Below are 14,044 nucleotides of genomic sequence, written 5' to 3' on the forward strand. Positions count from 1 at the left end.
CTTTTTAATGATAAGCGACGAGACTCACTTTCAAGAAAATTCAAGAAAAAAAAAAAGTTGTAATATTAGAATACTATAAACAAAGAACAATTCAAAATTTGCCATAATATGAGAAAGATGTAATTTCGCTTTCAATGACAACAAACTATAAATATTAGTACTATTTTCTTTCAACAATTTGCATTTTCAATATTTGTTCTTAATATATATGTATTTAAAAAAGAAACTCCTCAATTACTTATGAATATAATTTTCGAGATTTACTTATTTACCGATTGGTGTTTTGAATAAAAAAAAGAAAAAAAAAGTGTGCTGGGTATACTAGTCAGAATGACAAAGTAGAAAGCAATTTCTTCCAGATTATTTAGCAAAACAAATAATACAAAATTTTTGATCTAGATTCGGGCATACGGAGAAGACGAAATATCGTAAAACTAATAACGATGATTAATGAAAAAAACAGTTACCGCGAAGGTAGTATTATGACAAATTGTGAATGAAAGAGAGTATGTGATATTACAACGCCAGCATTTACAACAACATTATTCAAAGTGCCATGAGCGTAAGATTAAATTTTACGCGAGAATTATGAATAGAGTGAAAACATGAATGAAAAAGCTGAATGAAAACGAATGAAGAGGTAAGGGGAAACATAGTTGGAGACTTTTTATTACATGTTACAAAAACAATTCGAGAGTAGATTTTGCTCTCTCAATAAGCACTCGTAGTGCATAACTTATGTGATGGGTCCCCCTTACCTTTTCATTGTGATCTTTCTGGTTTTTTTTTTCTATGTAAAAAAAATTAAATATGCATGAAATGTGTACACTCACCCAAACATAGATTTCGACGACGATGAGGCCTCAGCGGTTCAAAATACAAATGTTTGCTGGTTAAGCTAAATTAAAGTGTTTTCAATAAAAATTTAATATATATAATTTCTGCTTTAAGTTTTCACCATTCACTAAATTCTTGCTCAATAAAATTTTTAGTATATACCGAACATTATCCAATTATAGACTACAAATTTACGTTTCTATCGCCAGGTCTTCGTTGTTTTCAGCAATCCGGACACGACGTTTTTTTTTTATAAATTTTCTTAATTAATCTCCATTCCACATCCACTTTTCATAGTTTAGCTTTTAAAAATCGAGGTTTTCTTATTTTTTTTTTCTTAATTTCGGTGGAGCCAGAGATATGCCCGGTTTAAAATCTCGCTAGTAACTATTCTGCCGTCTACGTTTTCCTCTTACTTCTGTTGCTTTCGATCAAGAATCTGGAGTGTGCAGGCACTTTACGTTCCTTGGAGAATTGACCTCCCCCCTTCATCCGTAGACACTTTTTTCTTTTAACACTGATCTCAATGATGATAAGGCGGGGTGATTGATAACTTATGGTTGCCTACAGAGAACTAATTCACTTGTTAATTTAACACCGTTCATTTGATTTTGAATGTCTTACCAACTTTTCTGATAGTTTCCTTATTTATGATTATGGGAGTCCTTATGCGGATCCTTATAGATATGAAAAAGGTTCGAGGAAATCCTGCACCGTTTCGAGAGTATTTTGTTTTTTTTTTCTGGGTATAAAAAAAAATTATGGATCGGTCTTCGTCCAAAACCTCACAAACTGCAGTAGCCAGAAACAGGATTCCCAGTCCATCAGGACCATGAAAATCTCCTTACTCGAGAACCTTGTGCGAAAAGGTTTTCCTATGAAATTTATTCCGTATAAAAAAAGTACTCGCAAAACAAACACTAAATCATAAATACCTGTCTAGTAATTTAAACTAAACACAATTGAAAATATATATTAAAAATTTAAGAAATTTTTAATATATTTTTGAACGGGTGTCACGAGATTTAGAGTAATGTAAAACTTATAAATTCAGCGTCAATTTAGCTCAAGATCCGAAACAAAAAGGAAGTCAACGTATGACTTTAGTACATAATCAACCTCGTACTTGGGGGATCGAGTTTCGACCAGCCTAAATAATCGATTAAACAAGTACAGAAAGTACCTGCTGTTTTGCTGGCCACAGATGTACAAAAGAAGGTACCATATCTGTGATGATAAAATTGTACCATAGAGTGCAATCATATTCGTGGGGCCTTTACAAGTCTTCGGTGATTTTGCCCTCAAACAATATTGAAATAATACATCCAATTGCAAGGTATTGTTTCATCGAATCGATTAAAAATCCTTTTGCAACAATCAAGAGCTTATGCTGCTGTTATGTATGCAAACGTGTATTCACTTGAACTGTAGCAACTTTATACCTTAGCAACATGTCGCTTAATATAGGTATAAGAAACCTTTCACAAAAAAAAAAGAATTAAAATGTCCTCTACCAAAATTTATCCAAAGAAAGAAAAAAAAAAATCACGATAAATCATAAAAAGCAAATATTGCATCAGAGTCATAAGCATTATCCTAATAATTCGTGGAATTATTTCCGAGTGGAAATATGTCATTACAAAACTGGATAATATGCCTCTATGAGAAGCATATTAGCCAGAAAAAGACACATTTTCGATTGCATGCAATTTTCTCGTTACTTGTCAGGGCCGTATGTCTTTAGCATGGTAGGTACCAATCACTCTACCATCGATGTCTTCCAGGATGTAATAGTAGTTACCACATTTCTCTCTGATTCGGGCCTTGACAAACATTCCGCTATTCCGAATAGCACATGGTATGGAGAGGTCTGTATAGCTTCATGTCGTGAGTTACGAAGACTACAGCTAATGGCACTAATATTCTCATCCCACCTAGTATGATCTTTTTTTAAATAGGCCCTAATCCCCGCTAGTATAGAGCGGTTTACGCGTTCGGAGGCATTACTTTGCGGTGAATATACCGCGGTATATATATATGTTTAATGCCCAATGAAGTAAAAAATGCATTGATGTCATTGGCACTAAATTGAGAACCATTATCACTTATAATCACTTCAGGGACACCATAGCAATGAAAAATTTGCTTTTCCAAGAAATCCATAATGACCCTAGAGGTGAATTAACCATTGAAATTTGGACAGGTGGTCCAACACAATGAGAATGCCAATATTCCCATTCTTACTGCGCGGATAGGGTCCTAGGAGATCCACATAGAGCCTTTGAAAAGGTCTCTCTGAGCGTGGCTGATTGCCCATTTCCGGTTTCATTACAAAATTGGGTGCCTTGGTGGTTTTGCACACATCACAGTTTCGAACAAAATTCCGCACCTCACATACAAGACCTGGCCAAAAGAATAACCTTTTCAATAAGTCTATGGTTTTCGACATACCCCCATGTGAAGCAACTGGTAGGTTGTGGTAGCGGGCAATGAGGTCTTTACGCAAACCCCCTGGCACCCACAACTTCCAGCAATTGTCCTCATCTTCGGTATCACCATTATAATGTCGGTTTCTGATATAAACAAATTGGTCAATCACCCGTATATCCGGATATTTCTCTTGATTGGAACTAATTCTTTTCCGAAGAGCAACGTATTCATCGCTCTGAAAACATGGTGATTGCAAATCAATATTAGGCACAGACACTTCATCCAAAGCTGTGATTTCTTCGCCATACATTCTAGATAGAGCATCGGGTACGATGTTATCTTTACCTTTCCTGTGGCTTATGGTAAATTTAAATGCCTGTAATTTGAGGACCCATCTCGCAAGTCTGCCCGATAGATTCGGTTGCCTCATGAGCCACACAAGACTCGAGTGATCAGTTATCACTTTGAATTCTTGGAGCTCAAGATAGCACCGAAATCTTTGGATGGCCTCTACTGCAGCAAGACATTCCCTTTCAGTTATACTATAATTCCTTTGGGCCGAATTCAGTTTTTTACTCATGAAGGCCACTGGCCTTTCACAGCCCTCATTATCCAACTGGACTAGCACAGCGCCTATACCATAGTCGCTGGCGTCGCAGTGAAGATAAAATTTCCGTGAGAAGTCTGCATTGACTAGCACTGGAGCTGAACATAAAAGAGATTTTATTTTATCGAAGGCTTCCTGAGCGCTAGGTGTCCACACGAATTTCTTTTTGCTGGATATAGTTTCAGTTACAGGGAAGACTGTAGAAGAGAAATTCTCTATAAATCTCCTGTACCAGCCAGCCAAGCCTAAAAATCCCCTAACTTGTCGCACATTCTTCGGAGTTGGCCAATTTAAAATGGAGCTTATCTTATCCGGATCAGTAGATATGCCTCCGTCCCCAATCACATAACCAAGGTACTTGACCCTAGTTACACAAAAGTGACTTTTGGCTACGTTCAAGGTGAGATTTTCTTTTCTAAATTGTTCAGCGATGCGAACTAAAATAGAAAGATGTTCTGAAAAGGACTCGGACACCACAATCAAATCATCAAGATAGCCGAAAACACAATTCTTGAGATCGAAAGGGATTATTTCGTCCATGAGACGACACATTGTTTGTGGTGCGTTGCACAGTCCAAATGGCATGACCACAAACTGGTAGAGTGGTCTACCAGGGACTGTGAACGCTGCTATCGCCTTTGAGTTCTCGGACAACCCAATTTGCCAATAGGCATCCTTTAGGTCCAATTTCGAAATCAAATTAGCCTTAGGGAGACGAGAAAATATCCCTTCAATGGATGGAAGGGGATATGCATCCTTTTTAGGGGCTGAATTAATTTTTCTCGCATCGAGACATAAGCGGATTTTATGCGGTTTAACCACAAACCTCATAGGCGAACTCCATGGAGATGTTGATTTTTCTATCACACCTAATGACAACATTCTATCTATCTCTCCATACATTAGTTTTTCTACTGCGGGAGAGACCGGATAGAAACGTTGTTTTATAGGCCTAGTATCACCAACATCGATTTCGTGTGTTATCAATGCGGTTCTCCCTAGGCCTTTTTTGGCGAAATTTGGAAACAAGGACACAACTGCATCAAGTTGTTGCCGTTGTCCTGCATCCAAGGGATAATATTGCTCTACACAAGCAGAAGGTGCTATTTCAGATGTGTGATCAGGATTCCGAATGAATTCAGAGGAGCATGATTCCTCAAGACTAAATAAAGTCGTGTCGACAATGTCAGTGGATTTTATAAAACTTTCCACCAACCCAAAACTCCTCTAAAAATCAATTCCTAATATTAGCCTTTGTGATATCGAGGGGATAACAAAAAGGTTCAATTTACCAATTTTATTCTGGAAATTCATTTCTACACTAAGCCAACCAACCACCTGTTGCGGTGCTCCATCGGCTTTCTTAACCTGAGTTTTACACCTGAAGAAATTGTCGAATTTCGAAAAATCTTGCCGCGCAAAATCGGCTCCTATGCAGCTTATACTGGCTCCACTATCCAATAGCCCATACTCAGTAAAGTTCAAAAAGGATACTTTCGCATAGTATCGTGGATCCTTTGAAATACGTACAATCGCCGATACAAGAAGTTTAGAACATTTACGTAAATTTCTGTAAAACCTTCTCAAGCGAAGAGTTGAACGCTTCCTTTTCCTCGAGCTAACCTCATTCACTACTATATCAGAAAAAATGTCATTACGTTTGTTATTGTATATTTCCCACCGTTTGTGGTATGGTATACGAGGATAAATTATTTTGTCCAATTCGTCGTTTCCACTTCGAATAAAATCTCGACGTAAAATTTCGGGTGTATAATTGTCTGCATTACTCGATTCCTTGGTCAAATCCGGGTCATTATCATCAGATGAAGAATTATCATTACTAGTAGATGAAGAATTACTAGAATTAGCTTCTAGTTCTGTTCCGGTTTCGGAACATGACATTGGTAGTTTTTTGATTTGCGAACGCTGCATTTTGGGCATTGTGGCTTATAAGTGTTCTTAACACCACATCCATAACAAAATATCGAACGTTCTTCAAGGCAGTCTTGCCAATGATGGCCTGCCTTGTCACAATTCCAACATTGCGACGAAAATTCGGATGCATGAACTGCATGTACCTCAGGATCTTTAGAGACCTCGGTCTCATTAAATTCCATATCCGTCTCAAGTTCTGAAATTTGTCGTCTTGGTGGAATCACATTAGAATTTCTAGCAGAGAAATTTCTCCTCACGTACTCGTCATTAAGAAGGCTTTCTCTCATTTGTACGAGCTTCCTGAGGTGTGGTATAGAATTCACAGGTACATATAAAAGTTCATGCCGTATATCTGGTCTAAGATTACGGGTTACAATTTCAATTAATTCCGTGTCAGGTAACGGTGTTGGTAGCCTATCCATGATTGTGGAAATGGCTTCGTAAAATGAATCAAAAGATTCGCCAGGTTTTTGTTTCCGGTTTCGCATCTCTTCCCGGATATCAAATGTCGACTTGAAATCCTTATACTGAAACCGTAAAGAATCACAAAATTCATCCCAGGTAATTATTCCGACCTGTTTGTGATACCTCCAAAACCAGGCTTGTGCTTTCCCAGTTAGCAGAATTGGAAGGTGTTTACAAATAATGGCAAAGTCGCCATTGAAATAGTCATTAGTCAATATTTGTAAACGGTATAAAAAGTCCTCCACACTCATAGTGGCTGAACCGTCGAAGGTCAATCCCCAGTTTCTAATAATAACAGAGCTCGACATATAGCTTGAGTTTTGCGGGGAGACCCGGGCATCCACGGTTTCCCGATTGATGGGTGCACTTGATATTCTTTCATTGATAGATTGGTCAGGAGGATTCGAAATAGGCTGTCTGCCTATCAAATTTAGGTTCCGGAGAACTCTTGTAATCTATTGAAGGATTCGACACTTGAATTGTATCGGGTCGCGAGGTGGCAGTCCTTTTGGGCGTGTTCTGATCGGAAGCAGTCACTATAGGGTCAACACTATCCCGATTGGATATATCCAACTGGTTATTCTGTTGTAAATTCCGACTGTAGCTTCTAGTTTGATATTGTTTAGCCATCGCTCCTCGACCACGTCCTTTATTTCTGAACTGTTTCAAAGGATACGATATCGCTCGCAACTCCGATAAATTACAAGAGGATTTGCATACCGGACATACACCCTCAGTTGCCAAATGACTCTCTATACATCCTTGATGAAAAGAATGATTACAACTGGCAATAACTAAGCAAGGAGTTTTTTCGTTCATTACTTCATTACAAATAGAACAGAACGATGGTACTCCAGGACCGACATGAGAAATATTAGGTGACATCGTTAAGCTTGCAGCTTGACCCTGAGAAAAGTCCTGAAGCAAATCTTGGCCCTGATCCATGTCCTGGGACTGATCCTGTTCTTCAGACCTTAAGGGTGAATGCTGAAGGGGCATTTTTATCTATCTTGCAACAAAATGGTTTAAACAAAAAAATATATTAAATTGTACCAACAAATCTTATTTTCATAGTATTTCTTACGTGGAAAAGAATTGAGTTAAACAGGAAAAAAAATGTATATTGACATATCAGGGTTTCAGGTGGTAAACAAAAACCAGTCTATTGATAAACTGAGCTTAAATAGTGAAAAAATCCTTCCCCCGGTGAACTAAAACATTCCATTCTACACCTTAACGGACGATTAATAGCAAATTACCATAAAAATCGTAATCCAGAAAAGGCGACAGTTTGGGTATCCAATCCACCTAGAAGCAAAAATTATTGCCTATCTTAAACTCTACATGAAACGAATAATTTTTTTTTTTGTAAAAGCAAAATTTTCAAAGAGAAAGGGTGAAGTAGGAATTTTTCGGTTAGATAACTCGCACTTTTGAACGTCAAGTTCCTAAGAATCCATAAAAAGCTACCCACTATTCTCCATTAAAATATGCTAATACCCAAAATTTATAAACTTAATGTTAAATTTGAAATCTACAAAAGAAACTGAAAATTCGGAACCAAAACTTCTCAAAATTTGAGAAAATTTCGGCCCCCATGTTGGGCGCCATTTTGTAATGTACTGCCTGAGCATTAAATAGAAATTCGGACTCTTGAGTGAAATCTCAAGAGTTTTAAAACCTCTATCCAGTCTTTAAGTAATTTGTATTACTACCTACGGATGCTACGAAATTAGAGACGAGGGGAGCCATAAATTAGCTAGCTATCAGCCGGAATTGGGGGAGTTCTTGTCTCCCATTTCATAGCATATGTTGCATTACAATTTTTATATAGATTCCCGAAATTAAATTTTCCTAATTAATCTAAATGGACCAAAGTTACCAACAATAAAAAAACGCAAAACCCCTATGTTGGAAACATGAGAATATGAGAAAAAAATTAGCAAAGTCGAGACCCAGAATGTCAATTAGTATGAACCCTAAGATGTTATAGAGTCCGCGTCTCTTTACCCTAACCTGCCATGCCCTAGTGACGCCAGTATCATTTTTCTAGGGGCCCACAAAGTAAATTAGGTTTAACTCATTCACCCACGCAAGAAGTCAAAATAAATTTAGCTATCCATATTCATTTGAACGAAATAGAATTTTATTTAAATCATAATTAACTTCGTAAGCCTATGATCACTACCTTAATTAATAAAATTCATATAAATTTTTGTTTCCTATCCTAACATCGTGACAGGGAAATTTCAGATTAAAATTTAAATACATTTTTCGTTATATGACCATTCATTAAATTGAAATTTTCAACAGTTCATGTAGCTTGTCAAATAAATCATTGTTAACAATAATCACTTTTTAATGATAAGCGACGAGACTCACTTTCAAGAAAATTCAAGAAAAAAAAAGTTGTAATATTAGAATACTATAAACAAAGAACAATTCAAAATTTGCCATAATATGAGAAAGATGTAATTTCGCTTTCAATGACAACAAACTATAAATATTAGTACTATTTTCTTTCAACAATTTGCATTTTCAATATTTGTTCTTAATATATATGTATTTAAAAAAGAAACTCCTCAATTACTTATGAATATAATTTTCGAGATTTACTTATTTACCGATTGGTGTTTTGAATAAAAAAAAAGAAAAAAAAAAGTGTGCTGGGTATACTAGTCAGAATGACAAAGTAGAAAGCAATTTCTTCCAGATTATTTAGCAAAACAAATAATACAAAATTTTTGATCTAGATTCGGGCATACGGAGAAGACGAAATATCGTAAAACTAATAACGATGATTAATGAAAAAAAAAACAGTTACCGCGAAGGTAGTATTATGACAAATTGTGAATGAAAGAGAGTATGTGATATTACAACGCCAGCATTTACAACAACATTATTCAAAGTGCCATGAGCGTAAGATTAAATTTTACGCGAGAATTATGAATAGAGTGAAAACATGAATGAAAAAGCTGAATGAAAACGAATGAAGAGGTAAGGGGAAACATAGTTGGAGACTTTTTATTACATGTTACAAAAACAATTCGAGAGTAGATTTTGCTCTCTCAATAAGCACTCGTAGTGCATAACTTATGTGATGGGTCCCCCTTACCTTTTCATTGTGATCTTTCTGGTTTTTTTTTTCTATGTAAAAAAAAAATTAAATATGCATGAAATGTGTACACTCACCCAAACATAGATTTCGACGACGATGAGGCCTCAGCGGTTCAAAATACAGATGTTTGCTGGTTAAGCTAAATTAAAGTGTTTTCAATAAAAATTTAATATATATAATTTCTGGTTTAAGTTTTCACAATTCACTAAATTCTTGCTCAATAAAATTTTTAGTATATACCGAACATTATCCAATTATAGACTACAAATTTACGTTTCTATCGCCAGGTCTTCGTTGTTTTCAGCAATCCGGACACGACGTTTTTTTTTTTTATAAATTTTCTTAATTAATCTCCATTCCACATCCACTTTTCATAGTTTAGCTTTTAAAAATCGAGGTTTTCTTATTTTTTTTTTTTCTTAATTTCGGTGGAGCCAGAGATATGCCCGGTTTAAAATCTCGCTAGTAACTATTCTGCCGTCTACGTTTTCCTCTTACTTCTGTTGCTTTCGATCAAGAATCTGGAGTGTGCAGGCACTTTACGTTCCTTGGAGAATTGACCTCCCCCCTTCATCCGTAGAGACTTTTTTCTTTTAACACTGATCTCAATGATGATAAGGCGGGGTGATTGATAACTTATGGTTGCCTACAGAGAACTAATTCACTTGTTAATTTAACACCGTTCATTTGATTTTGAATGTCTTACCAACTTTTCTGATAGTTTCCTTATTTATGATTATGGGAGTCCTTATGCGGATCCTTATAGATATGAAAAAGGTTCGAGGAAATCCTGCACCGTTTCGAGAGTATTTTGTTTTTTTTTTTCTGGGTATAAAAAAAAATTATGGATCGGTCTTCGTCCAAAACCTCACAAACTGCAGTAGCCAGAAACAGGATTCCCAGTCCATCAGGACCATGAAAATCTCCTTACTCGAGAACCTTGTGCGAAAAGGTTTTCCTATGAAATTTATTCCGTATAAAAAAAGTACTCGCAAAACAAACACTAAATCATAAATGCCTGTCTAGTAATTTAAACTAAACACAATTGAAAATATATATTAAAAATTTAAGAAATTTTTAATATATTTTTGAACGGATGTCACGAGATTTAGAGTAATGTAAAACTTTTAAATTCAGCGTCAATTTAGCTCAAGATCCGAAACAAAAAGGAAGTCAACGTATGACTTTAGTACATAATCAACCTCGTGCTTGGGGGATCGAGTTTCGACCAGCCTAAATAATCGATTAAACAAGTACAGAAAGTACCTGCTGTTTTGCTGGCCACAGATGTACAAAAGAAGGTACCATATCTGTGATGATAAAATTGTACCATAGAGTGCAATCATATTCGTGGGGCCTTTACAAGTCTTCGGTGATTTTGCCCTCAAACAATATTGAAATAATACATCCAATTGCAAGGTATTGTTTCATCGAATCGATTAAAAATCCTTTTGCAACAATCAAGAGCTTATGCTGCTGTTATGTATGCAAACGTGTATTCACTTGAACTGTAGCAACTTTATACCTTAGCAACATGTCGCTTAATATAGGTATAAGAAACCTTTCACAAAAAAAAGAATTAAAATGTCCTCTACCAAAATTTATCCAAAGAAAGAAAAAAAATCACGATAAATCATAAAAAGCAAATATTGCATCAGAGTCATAAGCATTATCCTAATAATTCGTGGAATTATTTCCGAGTGGAAATATGTCATTACACAACCACTTCCAAACATGGTTTTTCTGTGCGTGTGGTAAGCCTGATCATGAACTAACTTCATACAGACCCATATCACTGCTACCTACTATGTCAAAGATATTTGAAAAACTTTTATTAAAAAGACTGCAACCACTGTTATACCACAAGTTACTGATTCCGGATCACCAATTCGGATACCGTAACAAGCACTCCACAATACAACAAGTCCATCGTATAATAGACGTTGCAGAACGAGCATTTGAAAACAAACAAGTTTGCTCAGCTGTGTTCCTAGACGTAGGACAAGCATTTGACAAAGTTTGGCATGAAGGCCTTTTAACCAAAATCCACAATGATTTGCCAAAACAATTTTACGAAATTCTGGAATCGTACTTGGATAATAGGCACTTCAGAGTACGAATAGAAAATAAGTACTCGGAACTGAAACCAATTAGAGCTGGAGTACCTCAAGGTAGCACTTGGACCAATACTGTACTGTATACTAGAGATATACCTAACACGCCCGATGCCACTATTGCTACCTGAAAGTAAGTCTGTACATATTTACTTTTCAAAGAAGAAAACTGCCTATGTTCCACTGTATTTAAATGGTACAATAATACCTTACGCAAACACTGCGAAATATTTTGGTATGACTCTTGACACAAAAATCAAATGGAAGGAGCATGTGAAGAAAAAGAATCAAGAAATGAAAATAAAATAATCCGAAGTGTACTGGATGCTAGTAGACAATAGGATATCCATCAAAAACAAACTGCTCCTACACGGATGAAAAAGACTGTTTTTCATATGTTTGGCTATAAACATTATATGTTTGGAACACAAATTTTTAAAACAATATTTTTGAGTGCAAGCATATAATGTTCATAAACTAGCATAACATGTTTGGGACGTATATGTTAATATGTTAGAACATATTATGTTTGGGACATAAAATGTTTTTAAATATAATATGCTTGGATGCAAATATATATTAATTTAGAAATTGCCTATAAACATATATGTGTTTAGTAGCTTGGAGCGCTATTTAACAGGGAGCGATATTGAATTCAGTTGGTGGTTGTTGCTTGTTATTACAAAATTAACATTTTATTTTTCCTTGGGCAATTGATCAGCTACTTCTTTAATCCTTACAAACTGTGTGGTCCGCTGTTCGAATCCCCGTCCGGCAAAAGGTAAAATTAAAATAAAAAAAAATCATACAATTGAATAATTTCTTCTACAATGTTTGTATTACAGAAAAAGGTGCTAAGAACTAAAAAATCTCGTGGAAGTGAGAAAGATGTGGGGGAATATACAATTGGGCAGAAACAAAATTTTGAGCATTCAGGTCGAAAACCTATGTTGTTAGCACCTATATTACCTGTTTATTTTCATAATTCATTACGATTGTAAATATATAAATAAATAAATAAAATTTTGAGCACAATATTGTTTGGGAGAATTTTTTTTAAGCATATAATATTTTTGGGTGCAAAATGCTTCCAAACATATTATATGTTCACATAATAACATATTGTTTTTTGGAAGACAACATTATTGAATTCATATGCAAAAATACAAAATGTTTGGAAATTGACTACCCAAACATATATTGTTTAGACCAATATGCTTTCAAACATATTATATATTGGAAGAGATCAAACATATAAATGTTTGGGCAATAGCCAAAAATGTATATGCTTGAAGCAAAATATGTTTGGGAGTATATGTTACAGAAGCGAATTTTTGTGAGCGTGTATATAATCAAATAATTAAACCAATATGGACCTACGGTATCCAGCTTTGGGGCTGCGCTGCCAAACAAGAACTGTCAAAGATTCAAAAAACACAAAACCACATACTGCGTACCATACGGAATGCTGACTTGCACCGAGACTTGGGGGGTTAGAACTGTTGAAGAAGAAATAACCCTCAACTCACTAAAACATGCAGAGAAATTACAGAATCATGTCAACCACGACTTAAATAACATTGTCCGGAACTACCGATCCATAAGAAGACTGCGAAGGACAGTACCGATGGATTTAAATCCAACTCTACACTGAAATCAAGATCTAGGATGTAGTTATTGGAACTATTTACCTATAAATAAACATAACTATGCTAAATTTCTAGTGTTAAGTATGTTGTATTAAGATATCAAGAAATTACTAGATGAGTCTAACTCAGTCGTAATAAAATCAGAATAAATAAATAAATTCTCTCAAAATCATTTAAAAGAGTGTAAGGGAGAAATAAAATTTCTAATTTAAGACTCAGTCTCAAGTATAAACTGTGCTATGTTTCATGTAAGAAATGTCTTTGAAATAAAGTATTTAAAAATGTATATTTTTGCTTTATAGTAAAGATACAAAAAGTAAAAATTTAAAGATTTCAATAAATTTGAAAAAAACTTTCCGAATTATTAGAAATAAGCTACCTTAATTAAACAAATTTTCTTTCGTGGAAAGATACCAAGTTGAATTATTTAACTATAAAGAGAATGTGAAGAAAAAGAATCAAGAAATGAAAATAAAATACTCCGAAATGTACTGGATGCTAGTGGACAATAGGATATCCATAAAAAACAAACTGCTCCTATATAATCAAATAATTAAACCAATATGGACCTACGGTATCCAGCTTTGGGGCTGCGCTGCCAAACAAGAACTGTTAAAGATTCAAAAAACACAAAACCACACCCTCATAAAAAATCGCTTCTTTAACATATGTTCCAAACATATTTTGCAGGAAGCACATATATTATTGGATACTGTCAAAACATTAATATGTTTGTTTTATGTGAACATATTATATGTTTGGAAGCATTTTAAACCCAAAAATATTATATGCTTGGAAGAGTTTTCCCCAAAGAAGATTGTGCTCATTCCCTCACATATGTTAATTTTCACTTCCACGATATTTTTTAGTTCTTGGCACCTTTTTCTGT

General features: G+C 35.1%; 1 long non-coding RNA gene across 1 annotated transcript; it reads left to right on the plus strand.

Moving 5' to 3' along the window:
• The first annotated feature begins 12,227 nt into the window (after positions 1–12,227).
• Positions 12,228–12,541, plus strand: LOC142236179 (uncharacterized). Its single transcript, XR_012721929.1, has 2 exons — positions 12,228–12,287; positions 12,352–12,541. It is a non-coding gene; the product is annotated as an uncharacterized LOC142236179 (long non-coding RNA).
• The last annotated feature ends 1,503 nt before the right edge of the window (positions 12,542–14,044 follow it).

Source organism: Haematobia irritans, chromosome 4 (genome assembly GCF_050003625.1).
Source record: "Haematobia irritans isolate KBUSLIRL chromosome 4, ASM5000362v1, whole genome shotgun sequence".
Lineage (NCBI taxonomy): Eukaryota > Metazoa > Arthropoda > Insecta > Diptera > Muscidae > Haematobia > Haematobia irritans.